This window comes from Castor canadensis, unplaced genomic scaffold (genome assembly GCF_047511655.1).
Source record: "Castor canadensis unplaced genomic scaffold, mCasCan1.hap1v2 HAP1_SCAFFOLD_154, whole genome shotgun sequence".
Classification (NCBI taxonomy): domain Eukaryota; kingdom Metazoa; phylum Chordata; class Mammalia; order Rodentia; family Castoridae; genus Castor; species Castor canadensis.
In genome coordinates, this window is record NW_027395374.1 from 33,231 (window position 1) to 52,498 (window position 19,268).

The following is a 19,268-nucleotide window of genomic DNA, read 5'->3' on the forward strand; positions in this document are numbered from 1 at the left end:
TTGGAAGGAAGACATACTACCACCATTATGCCAAGGAACAACTAAAGGCTAATCGAGAGTCAGTGTCTGAAGCCATCACTTGAACTCAAATCACTTCTAGCAGGGTAACGAGGCACATACATATATGCATCGTGATAGCCTCACATACCCTGCACATATTCAAGGATCCCTGAATCTTTCCTCCTCAGTGAATTGATTACAGTTTACCTAGGGAGTAACAACACAGAGAAAAACCCAAAATTACTGCCTTCCGAAGGAGCATTCCTGACTGGCATTATTAGGAACACAGCATCCACGGACAATGATCCAGGAACTATTTTCAACCGCACATGCGGCCCCACACACAAACACACCCACACAATGAATGTGACCCATGAATATTAACTACTTTGTGTAAGTCAATTTCTGGGCTTTCATCAAAAAAAGTACCTTTCAGCAGAAACCATACTTATGAACACCTGGAAACACCGGTGAATGAGGTGAATTCCTTCCAACCTTCACTGCCTGTGCTTTGATGTACTCTGCAGACCAGAGAAGAATTTATATCAGATCAACAGGTGTCTGTGCTGTGCCTCCATGGAACCTTTTCCTCCCTTGCCAGTCCACTAGAACCACACCTTGAGATGACGTGGTGAGGAATAGAAGCAGAAACCAAGGCTCCAGAAGGGGAAATCTTTGCCAGGTATACATCTGACTGAAATTAATACCGAGAATATACTCAAAAACTAAATTCCCGTAAAAATCAGTGACCCAATGAAGAAATACACGAATGCACTTAACAGAGCTTGTTCCAAGGCAGAAGTCCAAAGGACCTACAACTACATAAAGAAATGCTCACCATCGCTCGTCTGAAAGAATTCAAAAATGAAAACCATACCAAGATTCCAAACCACTCCCATTGTAATGGCTATCAAGAATACAAACAACTAATGTTTTCAAGGATGTCTAAAAAAAAGGAACCCTCATATGCAGTTAGTGGGAATGCAAATTAGTACAACAACTGTGGAAAACAATATGGAGGCTTCTCGAAACTCAAAGTAGAATTGCTGTGTGATCCAGCATTATCATTCATAGGGATATACCTGAATGAATGCAAGCCAGGTAACAATACAGACACCTGCACATCCGTGTTTACTGCAGCATTACTCACAACAGCTAACATATGTAAACGGCCAAGATGCCTCACAACTGATACATGGATCCAAAACTGTGGCATTTACACACAATGGAATTTTATTCAGCCTTAAATAAGCATGAAATTTTGTTGTTTGCAGGTAAATGGATGGAACTAGAGAACATCACCTTAAGTTAAATTAGTCAGGTTGGGGAAACCAAAGGCCACATGTTTTTTCTCACACATGCACTAGAGACCTGACACACATACAAGCAGTAGTATGAACAACAGGTCTAAGGGAGGCTCATTTATGAGAGAGAGAGGGTAAAAGGAGGAGGTTAACCAGGTCAATATGGTTGTTGTACTTTCTGTAGAGGAATGCAGAATTTTAAAAACTTTTGAAACTACCATAAGAAGGAGAATAAAGTAGAAAAGCAAAAAATCGAGGGAATGACCCAATTTGTGTTATAACGTGTACATATATATATATGCATAGAGCTATATATGTATGAGCAAATGTCACAATGAAACATCCCGTATAGCTATCTCAATTAAACAAACAAAAACGTGCGGGTCACCAGTGGCTCACACCCGCAGTCCCTGTGACTCAGAAGGGAGAGATAAGGAAGATCTTGGTTCAAACACAGCTTGGGCAAATAGTTTGCAAGACCCTGTCTCAAAAACACCTATCACAAAAAAAGGGCTGGTGAACTGCCTCAAGGTAGAGTCCCTGAGTTCAAGCCCCAGTTCTGCCCCCCACACTAAAACAAAATAAACACAAAAAGGGATTTTTGGTAACAGAAATGGAAAATAGGTCCTGTATAGGGAGTTGTTACTTGTGGGAGGGGTGAGGATATAAGGAAAGGGTGTAGTATATGGTATAAATATTATATACTCATGTATGAAAATGGAAAAACGAGACGTGATGAAACTATTCCAGGAATACGGTGAGAGAGAATAAAGGAGAACGTGGAGGGATGAATTCAACTATGGCATAGTATAAGAACTTTGGCAAAAGTCACAATGTACTCCCACTACAGTAAGTTTGTTAAAACTCAGGAATGGAAAAAAAGTGTTTTTAATCATTGTGTTCATTTCACTGACCTTCACAGACAGAAGTTACACAACCAAACTTAATCGGCCAGTTTTCCCACAAACTAACACCCAAATGACTGACTATGCACGTTAGTTCTCATGACCTCATACCTCCTCACAAACATTATAGCACTGACATCACACTCACATCACCCAACAGCAGATGTGAGGAACAGAGCCCTGTGCTCCAAACACCTCTGAAAATAGCTGCACCAGCACAGGTAATCATTCAAACTCTCTGCATACATTTCCCTATCAAATAAGAAGGTTGGTCTAAATGACATATAAGGTCAGTTTGGCTTCTCCTATTCTACTAACATTTTCGGTCACTTTTGCTCAACTGGGCACTTCCCAAATGCCTGAGCCACAGAAAATGAGTGAATTATGTTTTCTTGTTTACTATGCTAAAAGTTGGAGGAATTTGTTACACACATATAGGTAACTAACACATGGAAGATGACAGGCCCATCTGCTAACTACTGGTGGCATCCAAGAGGGCTCCATAAACTCAGGGGCTTACACTGAAAGCCCAGGGGCATCTTGACATCTGCCCTGCAATAAAGCATCTATGGCCTCTGCAAAAATCCTACCAGTGCATTTGCTGGGGTGCTGACAAAAAATGCTTCAATGATACATACATGCTAAGGGACCCAGGGCTCATGAACTCGTCCTCAACTCAGTCACTGCTAGAAGCGGGGGTATGGGAGTTGTTTATCTCACAGAGAAAGATCTCTGATCAAACATGCTCCTTAACTCACCTGAGTTTGTGGAATCTGAAATTCCAGTTGAACAGAAACCATGTGGTAATTTCCTGATAATCTGTGTCACTGCATAACTTTCTTTTTATCTGTAAATTAGAAAAACAAGAATTTTCAATGGAATTTGATTCAGCCACAATAAAGAATGAGATTTTATCCTTTGCAGAGAAATGGATGGAAATGGAGATTATCTTAAGTGAAATTAGCCAGGTTCTGAAACCAAACACTGCATGTTTTCTCTCAGATGTAGAATACAGGCCCAATAAATATACAAAGAGTGCTATGAAAAACAACTCAATCTGACGGGGAGTCCCTAATGGGAGGGAGAACATTTAAAAGAACGAAGTTAAGAATGTGAATGTATTTTCTATACATCAAAAATGGAAGGGGAATAAAGTAAAAAGGACAACAGGAAGGGATGAAACAATTAGGATCATAAGACGTATGTACATGGAAATGTCACAGTGAAACTCCCTATAGACCTATCTTAAACAAAAAAATATCATTTTTTTTCAAAAGGAGAAAACAGACCCAGTCCCACCAAACACAAACATATAAACTAATAAAAAACACAACACAAGAAAGGAAACCTGGTCTTGTCTCGCGGTTACTTACATTGGGAGCAGGGAGGATTATTAGTAAATGGTTGTGAGGGTGAATAGGATGGAAATATTGTGTACTCTTGTATGAAAATGCAAACATGAGACCTGTGAAACTATTCCAGGAATAGGGAGGGAGATAATAAAGGAAAATGATGGAAGGGATGATTTTAACTATGACATAGTGTAAAAAACTTTTGTAAATGTAACAACATATACCCAGTACAACAGTACTCAATAAACAATATTTCAAAAAAGAAAAACCATACCACTCCAGCACACCTTCTGTGCGTTGAGTATTTTCAACAGAGGCTTGTGGAAAATATTTGCAAGAGCTGGCTTTGAACTGCGATCCTCCTGTTTCTACCTGCTGAGGTGAGAGAAATGCAGGTATACGTCACGGGCAAACAGCCCAAATTTCAGGTACATTACTATGGGTTTTTTATCACATACCGATCCATTCCTAAACAATATAGTGATTGGTGTTGGATGGTTTGGCTCTGTTTATTCTTTTCGGGGTTCACTGTACTTCTTTAATCTAAAGATTTATAGAACTTTGACAGGAGGTGTTGCTAAAAGGGTAGAGCAACTGCTTTGCAAGTGAAAAGCATTGAGTTTCAACGCCAGTATTACCAGTCCCAACAGTTCCACCAAAACCAAAAAAGTTTACGAAGATCTCTAGTGAGGAATGGTATCACCCGATCCTAGGATGCTCAGGTCACCCGTGTGCTCAGGCCACGTGTGCCCCGTATATCGAGGACCCAAATAAAAGAGAAGTCTTCCACACGAGACAGTGGCACCTACCTCCAGCTTCTCCATGCTTGGCTGGCTGCGCTACCATAGCAAGAGGCCAGGCAGGAGCTGCCTCGGGAATGTGTATGTTGCAGTGGCTGGGATCCCACTGTGACATCACAACCAAGTCTGTCCTGATTGGTCAGATCACGTAAGCACTGCCTCTATGGCCCCTCTCCCTTCAGTCTCCAGCCATTTGTGTGGCAGTTTCCTGGTAAGAACTTGTGATCTGGGAATTGCTTTTCTCCTCCACGTTCCCTCCTCAGATCATTCAAGGTTCAACTGGCATGACATTTCTGACTTCTTCCAAACTACTCCCAATCTGGACCCCACACTTTGGAGGACAGGAAGGCTTTCACCTGGTGAGTACACAAACACCTCAAGCCCTTTGAAGGTAAATAAGCCAGGAAAACTCCCTGAACTTTGGATGAGGCAACTTCCTTCTCAGAACAACATCTCCCATCATCTGGGAGGGTATTCCCTTAACTGACCCAAAATATCACAGAGTGAGGGCCTGGGGCTGTCTTCCAGCCTACAGTGTTCCTCACTTGAACAAAACACGCAAAAGCACACACTGGCTGCCAAGAGCCTCAAGGTGACCACAAGAATTCACTTCCTAACGACACAGAAATTACTTCACTTTGATCTGAGAAGTACACAGGCACACACACGCTATAGCCAAGGAATGCTTAGGGTTCTCTAGTGACTGAAATGCTTACCAACTCTCGGAAGAATGGCAGATTTCAGGAACACCACAACCTATGGAATAAACATGAAACTCTCAGGAAGGACATCCAAATCTGCAATGGTTCTCTGAGGGACATCACAGTTCACCTTTCATTCATGGAACCCAAGACATAAAGTCAGTGCCACACAAGGCTGTTCCTCAAGTGACTTGGGGAAGGAACCTATATTCTACCAACCAGTGTTGGGAAACTAAACAACAAACATCCCACACACACTCACACACAGAGAATGAGTGACATACTAATATTTATCTTGTATGTGAATTTCTTACATTCTATGGAGTTAATTACAACTTTGTGCAAGACCAGAAGTCATAGAACATCACCCAGCCTTGTTCGTTCCATCTATTTCCTCCACGTTAATGATAGATTTTGATTCAAAGACACTTCTGCATGCCTAAGCAGCGGATACACTCAAAGAGTGTGAAACAATTGGTAATATGAGAATTTATGACAAATAGCAAAGAAATTAATACATGAACAAATGAGAAATATTAAGCACACAGACAAAGACAGACACATACACACAAGAAAGGCACACAGAAAGGTAGACACAGACACCCAGGAACCTGGCCTCTATTCAACGCAAGTCGAATGTTATCTGCAAAGGCTGAAATCCTGGCGTTACCCTACTGAGGCGACACTTTAAGCACTTTAGGAAGGATCAAACTTAGAAAAACCCAAGAAGTGACATCACTTCCAACATTGTCCTTGGAAGGAAGACATACTACCACCATTATGCCAAGGAACAACTAAAGGCTAATCGAGAGTCAGTGTCTGAAGCCATCACTTGAACTCAAATCACTTCTAGCAGGGTAACGAGGCACATACATATATGCATCGTGATAGCCTCACATACCCTGCACATATTCAAGGATCCCTGAATCTTTCCTCCTCAGTGAATTGATTACAGTTTACCTAGGGAGTAACAACACAGAGAAAAACCCAAAATTACTGCCTTCCGAAGGAGCATTCCTGACTGGCATTATTAGGAACACAGCATCCACGGACAATGATCCAGGAACTATTTTCAACCGCACATGCGGCCCCACACACAAACACACCCACACAATGAATGTGACCCATGAATATTAACTACTTTGTGTAAGTCAATTTCTGGGCTTTCATCAAAAAAAGTACCTTTCAGCAGAACCCATACTTATGAACACCTGGAAACACCGGTGAATGAGGTGAATTCCTTCCAACCTTCACTGCCTGTGCTTTGATGTACTCTGCAGACCAGAGAAGAATTTATATCAGATCAACAGGTGTCTGTGCTGTGCCTCCATGGAACCTTTTCCTCCCTTGCCAGTCCACTAGAACCACACCTTGAGATGACGTGGTGAGGAATAGAAGCAGAAACCAAGGCTCCAGAAGGGGAAATCTTTGCCAGGTATACATCTGACTGAAATTAATACCGAGAATATACTCAAAAACTAAATTCCCGTAAAAATCAGTGACCCAATGAAGAAATACACGAATGCACTTAACAGAGCTTGTTCCAAGGCAGAAGTCCAAAGGACCTACAACTACATAAAGAAATGCTCACCATCGCTCGTCTGAAAGAATTCAAAAATGAAAACCATACCAAGATTCCAAACCACTCCCATTGTAATGGCTATCAAGAATACAAACAACTAATGTTTTCAAGGATGTCTAAAAAAAAGGAACCCTCATATGCACTTAGTGGGAATGCAAATTAGTACAACAACTGTGGAAAACAATATGGAGGCTTCTCGAAACTCAAAGTAGAATTGCTGTGTGATCCAGCATTATCATTCATAGGGATATACCTGAATGAATGCAAGCCAGGTAACAATACAGACACCTGCACATCCGTGTTTACTGCAGCATTACTCACAACAGCTAACATATGTAAACGGCCAAGATGCCTCACAACTGATACATGGATCCAAAACTGTGGCATTTACACACAATGGAATTTTATTCAGCCTTAAATAAGCATGAAATTTTGTTGTTTGCAGGTAAATGGATGGAACTAGAGAACATCACCTTAAGTTAAATTAGTCAGGTTGGGGAAACCAAAGGCCACATGTTTTTTCTCACACATGCACTAGAGACCTGACACACATACAAGCAGTAGTATGAACAACAGGTCTAAGGGGAGCTCATTTATGAGAGAGAGAGGGTAAAAGGAGGAGGTTAACCAGGTCAATATGGTTGTTGTACTTTCTGTAGAGGAATGCAGAATTTTAAAAACTTTTGAAACTACCATAAGAAGGAGAATAAAGTAGAAAAGCAAAAAATCGAGGGAATGACCCAATTTGTGTTATAACGTGTACATATATATATATGCATAGAGCTATATATGTATGAGCAAATGTCACAATGAAACATCCCGTATAGCTATCTCAATTAAACAAACAAAAACGTGCGGGTCACCAGTGGCTCACACCCGCAGTCCCTGTGACTCAGAAGGGAGAGATAAGGAAGATCTTGGTTCAAACACAGCTTGGGCAAATAGTTTGCAAGACCCTGTCTCAAAAACACCTATCACAAAAAAAGGGCTGGTGAACTGCCTCAAGGTAGAGTCCCTGAGTTCAAGCCCCAGTTCTGCCCCCCACACTAAAACAAAATAAACACAAAAAGGGATTTTTGGTAACAGAAATGGAAAATAGGTCCTGTATAGGGAGTTGTTACTTGTGGGAGGGGTGAGGATATAAGGAAAGGGTGTAGGATATGGTATAAATATTATATACTCATGTATGAAAATGGAAAAACGAGACGTGATGAAACTATTCCAGGAATACGGTGAGAGAGAATAAAGGAGAACGTGGAGGGATGAATTCAACTATGGCATAGTATAAGAACTTTGGCAAAAGTCACAATGTACTCCCACTACAGTAAGTTTGTTAAAACTCAGGAATGGAAAAAAAGTGTTTTTAATCATTGTGTTCATTTCACTGACCTTCACAGACAGAAGTTACACAACCAAACTTAATCGGCCAGTTTTCCCACAAACTAACACCCAAATGACTGACTATGCACGTTAGTTCTCATGACCTCATACCTCCTCACAAACATTATAGCACTGACATCACACTCACATCACCCAACAGCAGATGTGAGGAACAGAGCCCTGTGCTCCAAACACCTCTGAAAATAGCTGCACCAGCACAGGTAATCATTCAAACTCTCTGCATACATTTCCCTATCAAATAAGAAGGTTGGTCTAAATGACATATAAGGTCAGTTTGGCTTCTCCTATTCTACTAACATTTTCGGTCACTTTTGCTCAACTGGGCACTTCCCAAATGCCTGACCCACAGAAAATGAGTGAATTATGTTTTCTTGTTTACTACGCCAAAAGTTGGAGAAATTTGTTACACACATATAGGTAACTAACACATGGAAGATGACAGGCCCATCTGCTAACTACTGGTGGCATCCAAGAGGGCTCCATAAACTCAGGGGCTTACACTGAAAGCCCAGGGGCATCTTGACATCTGCCCTGCAATAAAGCATCTATGGCCTCTGCAAAAATCCTACCAGTGCATTTGCTGGGGTGCTGACAAAAAATGCTTCAATGATACATACATGCTAAGGGACCCAGGGCTCATGAACTCGTCCTCAACTCAGTCACTGCTAGAAGCGGGGGTATGGGAGTTGTTTATCTCACAGAGAAAGATCTCTGATCAAACATGCTCCTTAACTCACCTGAGTTTGTGGAATCTGAAATTCCAGTTGAACAGAAACCATGTGGTAATTTCCTGATAATCTGTGTCACTGCATAACTTTCTTTTTATCTGTAAATTAGAAAAACAAGAATTTTAAATGGAATTTGATTCAGCCACAATAAAGAATGAGATTTTATCCTTTGCAGAGAAATGGATGGAAATGGAGATTATCTTAAGTGAAATTAGCCAGGTTCTGAAACCAAACACTGCATGTTTTCTCTCAGATGTAGAATACAGGCCCAATAAATATACAAAGAGTGCTATGAAAAACAACTCAATCTGACGGGGAGTCCCTAATGGGAGGGAGAACATTTAAAAGAACGAAGTTAAGAATGTGAATGTATTTTCTATACATCAAAAATGGAAGGGGAATAAAGTAAAAAGGACAACAGGAAGGGATGAAACAATTAGGATCATAAGACGTATGTACATGGAAATGTCACAGTGAAACTCCCTATAGACCTATCTTAAACAAAAAAATATCATTTTTTTTCAAAAGAAGAAAACAGACCCAGTCCCACCAAACACAAACATATAAACTAATAAAAAACACAACACAAGAAAGGAAACCTGGTCTTGTCTCGCGGTCAGTTACATTGGGAGCAGGGAGGATTATTAGTAAATGGTTGTGAGGGTGAATAGGATGGAAATATTGTGTACTCATGTATGAAAATGGAAACATGAGACCTGTGAAACTATTCCAGGAATAGGGAGGGAGATAATAAAGGAAAATGATGGAAGGGATGATTTTAACTATGACATAGTGTAAAAAACTTTTGTAAATGTAACAACATATACCCAGTACAACAGTACTCAATAAACAATATTTCAAAAAAGAAAAACCATACCACTCCAGCACACCTTCTGTGCGTTGAGTATTTTCAACAGAGGCTTGTGGAAAATATTTCAAAGAGCTGGCTTTGAACTGCGATCCTCCTGTTTCTACCTGCTGAGGTGAGAGAAATGCAGGTATACGTCACGGGCAAACAGCCCAAATTTCAGGTACATTACTATGGGTTTTTTATCACATACCGATCCATTCCTAAACAATATAGTGATTGGTGTTGGATGGTTTGGCTCTGTTTATTCTTTTCGGGGTTCACTGTACTTCTTTAATCTAAAGATTTATAGAACTTTGACAGGAGGTGTTGCTAAAAGGGTAGAGCAACTGCTTTGCAAGTGAAAAGCATTGAGTTTCAACGCCAGTATTACCAGTCCCAACAGTTCCACCAAAACCAAAAAAGTTTACGAAGATCTCTACTGAGGCATGGTATCACCCGATCCTAGGATGCTCAGGTCACCCGTGTGCTCAGGCCACGTGTGCCCCGTATATCGAGGACCCAAATAAAAGAGAAGTCTTCCACACGAGACAGTGGCACCTACCTCCAGCTTCTCCATGCTTGGCTGGCTGTGCTACCATAGCAAGAGGCCAGGCAGGAGCTGCCTCGGGAATGTGTATGTTGCAGTGGCTGGGATCCCACTGTGACATCACAACCAATTCTGTCCTGATTGGTCAGACCACGTAAGCACTGCCTCTATGGCCCCTCTCCCTTCAGTCTCCAGCCATTTGTGTGGCAGTTTCCTGGCAAGAACTTGTGATCTGGGAATTGCTTTTCTCCTCCACGTTCCCTCCTCAGATCATTCAAGGTTCAACTGGCATGACATTTCTGACTTCTTCCAAACTACTCCCAATCTGGACCCCACACTTTGGAGGACAGGAAGGCTTTCACCTGGTGAGTACACAAACACCTCAAGCCCTTTGAAGGTAAATAAGCCAGGAAAACTCCCTGAACCTTGGATGAGGCAACTTCCTTCTCAGAACTACATCTCCCATCATCTGGGAGGGTATTCCCTTAACTGATCCAAAATATCACAGAGTGAGGGCCTGGGGCTGTCTTCCAGCCTACAGTGTTCCTAACTTGAACAAAACACGCAAAAGCACACACTGGCTGCCAAGAGCCTCAAGGTGACCACAAGAATTCACTTCCTAACGACACAGAAATTACTTCACTTTGATCTGAGAAGTACACAGGCACACACACGCTATAGCCAAGGAATGCTTAGGGTTCTCTAGTGACTGAAATGCTTACCACCTCTCGGAAGAATGGCAGATTTCAGGAACACCACAACCTATGGAATAAACATGAAACTCTCAGGAAGGACATCCAAATCTGCAATGGTTCTCTGAGGGACATCACAGTTCACCTTTCATTCATGGAACCCAAGACATAAAGTCAGTGCCACACAAGGCTGTTCCTCAAGTGACTTGGGGAAGGAACCTATATTCTACCAACCAGTGTTGGGAAACTAAACAACAAACATCCCACACACACTCACACACAGAGAATGAGTGACATACTAATATTTATCTTGTATGTGAATTTCTTACATTCTATGGAGTTAATTACAACTTTGTGCAAGACCAGAAGTCATAGAACATCACCCAGCCTTGTTCGTTCCATCTATTTCCTCCACGTTAATGATAGATTTTGATTCAAAGACACTTCTGCATGCCTAAGCAGCGGATACACTCAAAGAGTGTGAAACAATTGGTAATATGAGAATTTATGACAAATAGCAAAGAAATTAATACATGAACAAATGAGAAATATTAAGCACACAGACAAAGACAGACACATACACACAAGAAAGGCACACAGAAAGGTAGACACAGACACCCAGGAACCTGGCCTCTATTCAACGCAAGTCGAATGTTATCTGCAAAGGCTGAAATCCTGGCGTTACCCTACTGAGGCGACACTTTAAGCACTTTAGGAAGGATCAAACTTAGAAAAACCCAAGAAGTGACATCACTTCCAACATTGTCCTTGGAAGGAAGACATACTACCACCATTATGCCAAGGAACAACTAAAGGCTAATCGAGAGTCAGTGTCTGAAGCCATCACTTGAACTCAAATCACTTCTAGCAGGGTAACGAGGCACATACATATATGCATCGTGATAGCCTCACATACCCTGCACATATTCAAGGATCCCTGAATCTTTCCTCCTCAGTGAATTGATTACAGTTTACCTAGGGAGTAACAACACAGAGAAAAACCCAAAATTACTGCCTTCCGAAGGAGCATTCCTGACTGGCATTATTAGGAACACAGCATCCACGGACAATGATCCAGGAACTATTTTCAACCGCACATGCGGCCCCACACACAAACACACCCACACAATGAATGTGACCCATGAATATTAACTACTTTGTGTAAGTCAATTTCTGGGCTTTCATCAAAAAAAAGTACCTTTCAGCAGAACCCATACTTATGAACACCTGGAAACACCGGTGAATGAGGTGAATTCCTTCCAACCTTCACTGCCTGTGCTTTGATGTACTCTGCAGACCAGAGAAGAATTAATATCAGATCAACAGGTGTCTGTGCTGTGCCTCCATGGAACCTTTTCCTCCCTTGCCAGTCCACTAGAACCACACCTTGAGATGACGTGGTGAGGAATAGAAGCAGAAACCAAGGCTCCAGAATGGGGAAATCATTGCCAGGTATACATCTGACTGAAATTAATACCGAGAATATACTCAAAAACTAAATTCCCGTAAAAATCAGTGACCCAATGAAGAAATACACGAATGAACTTAACAGAGCTTGTTCCAAGGCAGAAGTCCAAAGGACCTACAACTACATAAAGAAATGCTCACCATCGCTCGTCAGAAAGAAAACAAAAATGAAAACCATACCAAGATTCCAAACCACTCCCATTGTAATGGCTATCAAGAATACAAACAACTAATGTTTTCAAGGATGTCTAAAAAAAAGGAACCCTCATATGCAGTTAGTGGGAATGCAAATTAGTACAACAACTGTGGAAAACAATATGGAGGCTTCTCGAAACTCAAAGTAGAATTGCTGTGTGATCCAGCATTATCATTCATAGGGATATACCTGAATGAATGCAAGCCAGGTAACAATACAGACACCTGCACATCCGTGTTTACTGCAGCATTACTCACAACAGCTAACATATGTAAACGGCCAAGATGCCTCACAACTGATACATGGATCCAAAACTGTGGCATTTACACACAATGGAATTTTATTCAGCCTTAAATAAGCATGAAATTTTGTTGTTTGCAGGTAAATGGATGGAACTAGAGAACATCACCTTAAGTTAAATTAGTCAGGTTGGGGAAACCAAAGGCCACATGTTTTTTCTCACACATGCACTAGAGACCTGACACACATACAAGCAGTAGTATGAACAACAGGTCTAAGGGGAGCTCATTTATGAGAGAGAGAGGGTAAAAGGAGGAGGTTAACCAGGTCAATATGGTTGTTGTACTTTCTGTAGAGGAATGCAGAATTTTAAAAAATTTGAAACTACCATAAGAAGGAGAATAAAGTAGAAAAGCAAAAAATCGAGGGAATGACCCAATTTGTGTTATAACGTGTACATATATATATATGCATAGAGCTATATATGTATGAGCAAATGTCACAATGAAACATCCCGTATAGCTATCTCAATTAAACAAACAAAAACGTGCGGGTCACCAGTGGCTCACACCCGCAGTCCCTGTGACTCAGAAGGGAGAGATAAGGAAGATCTTGGTTCAAACACAGCTTGGGCAAATAGTTTGCAAGACCCTGTCTCAAAAACACCTATCACAAAAAAAGGGCTGGTGAACTGCCTCAAGGTAGAGTCCCTGAGTTCAAGCCCCAGTTCTGCCCCCCACACTAAAACAAAATAAACACAAAAAGGGATTTTTGGTAACAGAAATGGAAAATAGGTCCTGTATAGGGAGTTGTTACTTGTGGGAGGGGTGAGGATATAAGGAAAGGGTGTAGGATATGGTATAAATATTATATACTCATGTATGAAAATGGAAAAACGAGACGTGATGAAACTATTCCAGGAATACGGTGAGAGAGAATAAAGGAGAATGTGGAGGGATGAATTCAACTATGGCATATTATAAGAACTTTGGCAAAAGTCACAATGTACCCCCACTACAGTAAGTTTGTTAAAACTCAGGAATGGAAAAAAAGTGTTTTTAATCATTGTGTTCATTTCACTGACCTTCACAGACAGAAGTTACACAACCAAACTTAATCGGCCAGTTTTCCCACAAACTAACACCCAAATGACTGACTATGCATGTTACTTCTCATGACCTCATACCTCCTCACAAACGTTGTAGCACTGACATCACACTCACATCACCCAACAGCAGATGTGAGGAACAGAGCCCTGTGCTCCAAACACCTCTGAAAATAGCTGCACCAGCACAGGTAATCATTCAAACTCTCTGCATACATTTCCCTATCAAATAAGAAGGTTGGTCTAAATGACATATAAGGTCAGTTTGGCTTCTCCTATTCTACTAACATTTTCGGTCACTTTTGCTCAACTGGGCACTTCCCAAATGCCTGAGCCACAGAAAATGAGTGAATTATGTTTTCTTGTTTACTATGCTAAAAGTTGGAGGAATTTGTTACACACATATAGGTAACTAACACATGGAAGATGACAGGCCCATCTGCTAACTACTGGTGGCATCCAAGAGGGCTCCATAAACTCAGGGGCTTACACTGAAAGCCCAGGGGCATCTTGACATCTGCCCTGCAATAAAGCATCTATGGCCTCTGCAAAAATCCTACCAGTGCATTTGCTGGGGTGCTGACAAAAAATGCTTCAATGATACATACATGCTAAGGGACCCAGGGCTCATGAACTCGTCCTCAACTCAGTCACTGCTAGAAGCGGGGGTATGGGAGTTGTTTATCTCACAGAGAAAGATCTCTGATCAAACATGCTCCTTAACTCACCTGAGTTTGTGGAATCTGAAATTCCAGTTGAACAGAAACCATGTGGTAATTTCCTGATAATCTGTGTCACTGCATAACTTTCTTTTTATCTGTAAATTAGAAAAACAAGAATTTTAAATGGAATTTGATTCAGCCACAATAAAGAATGAGATTTTATCCTTTGCAGAGAAATGGATGGAAATGGAGATTATCTTAAGTGAAATTAGCCAGGTTCTGAAACCAAACACTGCATGTTTTCTCTCAGATGTAGAATACAGGCCCAATAAATATACAAAGAGTGCTATGAAAAACAACTCAATCTGACGGGGAGTCCCTAATGGGAGGGAGAACATTTAAAAGAACGAAGTTAAGAATGTGAATGTATTTTCTATACATCAAAAATGGAAGGGGAATAAAGTAAAAAGGACAACAGGAAGGGATGAAACAATTAGGATCATAAGACGTATGTACATGGAAATGTCACAGTGAAACTCCCTATAGACCTATCTTAAACAAAAAAATATCATTTTTTTTCAAAAGAAGAAAACAGACCCAGTCCCACCAAACACAAACATATAAACTAATAAAAAACACAACACAAGAAAGGAAACCTGGTCTTGTCTCGCGGTCAGTTACATTGGGAGCAGGGAGGATTATTAGTAAATGGTTGTGAGGGTGAATAGGATGGAAATATTGTGTACTCATGTATGAAAATGGAAACATGAGACCTGTGAAACTATTCCAGGAATAGGGAGGGAGATAATAAAGGAAAATGATGGAAGGGATGATTTTAACTATGACATAGTGTAAAAAACTTTTGTAAATGTAACAACATATACCCAGTACAACAGTACTCAATAAACAATATTTAAAAAAAGAAAAACCATACCACTCCAGCACACCTTCTGTGCGTTGAGTATTTTCAACAGAGGCTTGTGGAAAATATTTGCAAGAGCTGGCTTTGAACTGCGATCCTCCTGTTTCTACCTGCTGAGGTGAGAGAAATGCAGGTATACGTCACGGGCAAACAGCCCAAATTTCAGGTACATTACTATGGGTTTTTTATCACATACCGATCCATTCCTAAACAATATAGTGATTGGTGTTGGATGGTTTGGCTCTGTGTATTCTTTTCGGGGTTCACTGTACTTCTTTAATCTAAAGATTTATAGAACTTTGACAGGAGGTGTTGCTAAAAGGGTAGAGCAACTGCTTTGCAAGTGAAAAGCATTGAGTTTCAACGCCAGTATTACCAGTCCCAACAGTTCCACCAAAACCAAAAAAGTTTACGAAGATCTCTACTGAGGCATGGTATCACCCGATCCTAGGATGCTCAGGTCACCCGTGTGCTCAGGCCACGTGTGCCCCGTATATCGAGGACCCAAATAAAAGAGAAGTCTTCCACACGAGACAGTGGCACCTACCTCCAGCTTCTCCATGCTTGGCTGGCTGTGCTACCATAGCAAGAGGCCAGGCAGGAGCTGCCTCGGGAATGTGTATGTTGCAGTGGCTGGGATCCCACTGTGACATCACAACCAAGTCTGTCCTGATTGGTCAGACCACGTAAGCACTGCCTCTATGGCCCCTCTCCCTTCAGTCTCCAGCCATTTGTGTGGCAGTTTCCTGGCAAGAACTTGTGATCTGGGAATTGCTTTTCTCCTCCACGTTCCCTCCTCAGATCATTCAAGGTTCAACTGGCATGACATTTCTGACTTCTTCCAAACTACTCCCAATCTGGACCCCACACTTTGGAGGACAGGAAGGCTTTCACCTCGTGAGTACACAAACACCTCAAGCCCTTTGAAGGTAAATAAGCCAGGAAAACTCCCTGAACCTTGGATGAGGCAACTTCCTTCTCAGAACTACATCTCCCATCATCTGGGAGGGTATTCCCTTAACTGACCCAAAATATCACAGAGTGAGGGCCTGGGGCTGTCTTCCAGCCTACAGTGTTCCTAACTTGAACAAAACACGCAAAAGCACACACTGGCTGCCAAGAGCCTCAAGGTCACCACAAGAATTCACTTCCTAACGACACAGAAATTACTTCACTTTGATCTGAGAAGTACACAGGCACACACACGCTATAGCCAAGGAATGCTTAGGGTTCTCTAGTGACTGAAAAGCTTACCACCTCTCGGAAGAATGGCAGATTTCAGGAACACCACAACCTATGGAATAAACATGAAACTCTCAGGAAGGACATCCAAATCTGCAATGGTTCTCTGAGGGACATCACAGTTCACCTTTCATTCATGGAACCCAAGACATAAAGTCAGTGCCACACAAGGCTGTTCCTCAAGTGACTTGGGGAAGGAACCTATATTCTACCAACCAGTGTTGGGAAACTAAACAACAAACATCCCACACACACTCACACACAGAGAATGAGTGACATACTAATATTTATCTTGTATGTGAATTTCTTACATTCTATGGAGTTAATTACAACTTTGTGCAAGACCAGAAGTCATAGAACATCACCCAGCCTTGTTCGTTCCATCTATTTCCTCCACGTTAATGATAGATTTTGATTCAAAGACACTTCTGCATGCCTAAGCAGCGGATACACTCAAAGAGTGTGAAACAATTGGTAATATGAGAATTTATGACAAATAGCAAAGAAATTAATACATGAACAAATGAGAAATATTAAGCACACAGACAAAGACAGACACATACACACAAGAAAGGCACACAGAAAGGTAGACACAGACACCCAGGAACCTGGCCTCTATTCAACGCAAGTCGAATGTTATCTGCAAAGGCTGAAATCCTGGCGTTACCGTACTGAGGCGACACTTTAAGCACTTTAGGAAGGATCAAACTTAGAAAAACCCAAGAAGTGACATCACTTCCAACATTGTCCTTGGAAGGAAGACATACTACCACCATTATGCCAAGGAACAACTAAAGGCTAATCGAGAGTCAGTGTCTGAAGCCATCACTTGAACTCAAATCACTTCTAGCAGGGTAACGAGGCACATACATATATGCATCGTGATAGCCTCACATACCCTGCACATATTCAAGGATCCCTGAATCTTTCCTCCTCAGTGAATTGATTACAGTTTACCTAGGGAGTAACAACACAGAGAAAAACCCAAAATTACTGCCTTCCGAAGGAGCATTCCTGACTGGCATTATTAGGAACACAGCATCCACGGACAATGATCCAGGAACTATTTTCAACCGCACATGCGGCCCCACACACAAACACACCCACACAATGAATGTGACCCATGAATATTAACTACTTTGTGTAAGTCAATTTCTGGGCTTTCATCAAAAAAAAGTACCTTTCAGCAGAACCCATACTTATGAACACCTGGAAACACCGGTGAATGAGGTGAATTCCTTCCAACCTTCACTGCCTGTGCTTTGATGTACTCTGCAGACCAGAGAAGAATTAATATCAGATCAACAGGTGTCTGTGCTGTGCCTCCATGGAACCTTTTCCTCCCTTGCCAGTCCACTAGAACCACACCTTGAGATGACGTGGTGAGGAATAGAAGCAGAAACCAAGGCTCCAGAATGGGGAAATCATTGCCAGGTATACATCTGACTGAAATTAATACCGAGAATATACTCAAAAACTAAATTCCCGTAAAAATCAGTGACCCAATGAAGAAATACACGAATGAACTTAACAGAGCTTGTTCCAAGGCAGAAGTCCAAAGGACCTACAACTACATAAAGAAATGCTCACCATCGCTCGTCAGAAAGAAAACAAAAATTAAAACCATACCAAGATTCCAAACCACTCCCACTGTAATGGCTATCAAGAATACAAACAGCTAATGTTTTCAAGGATGTCTAAAAAAAAGGAACCCTCATATGCAGTTAGTGGGAATGCAAATTAGTACAACAACTGTGGAAAACAATATGGAGGCTTCTCGAAACTCAAAGTAGAATTGCTGTGTGATCCAGCATTATCATTCATAGGGATATACCTGAATGAATGCAAGCCAGGTAACAATACAGACACCTGCACATCCGTGTTTACTGCAGCATTACTCACAACAGCTAACATATGTAAACGGCCAAGATGCCTCACAACTGATACATGGATCCAAAACTGTGGCATTTACACACAATGGAATTTTATTCAGCCTTAAATAAGCATGAAATTTTGTTGTTTGCAGGTAAATGGATGGAACTAGAGAACATCACCTTAAGTTAAATTAGTCAGGTTGGGGAAACCAAAGGCCACATGTTTTTTCTCACACATGCACTAGAGACCTGACACACATACAAGCAGTAGTATGAACAACAGGTCTAAGGGGAGCTCATTTATGAGAGAGAGAGGGTAAAAGGAGGAGGTTAACCAGGTCAATATGGTTGTTGTACTTTCTGTAGAGGAATGCAGAATTTTAAAAACTTTTGAAACTACCATAAGAAGGAGAATAAAGTAGAAAAGCAAAAAATCGAGGGAATGACCCAATTTGTGTTATAACGTGTACATATATATATATGCATAGAGCTATATATGTATGAGCAAATGTCACAATGAAACATCCCGTATAGCTATCTCAATTAAACAAACAAAAACGTGCGGGTCACCAGTGGCTCACACCCGCAGTCCCTGTGACTCAGAAGGGAGAGATAAGGAAGATCTTGGTTCAAACACAGCTTGGGCAAATAGTTTGCAAGACCCTGTCTCAAAAACACCTATCACAAAAAAAGGGCTG

General features: G+C 41.3%; 1 long non-coding RNA gene across 1 annotated transcript; it reads right to left on the reverse strand.

Annotated features, from left to right (window-relative positions):
• Positions 1 to 8,782: 8,782 nt before the first annotated feature.
• On the reverse strand, positions 8,783 to 14,689 carry LOC141420424 (uncharacterized). Its single transcript, XR_012444958.1, has 3 exons — positions 14,599 to 14,689; positions 9,664 to 9,751; positions 8,783 to 8,871 (listed from the first exon to the last, which is right to left on the reverse strand). It is a non-coding gene; the product is annotated as an uncharacterized lncRNA (long non-coding RNA).
• Positions 14,690 to 19,268: the final 4,579 nt, after the last annotated feature.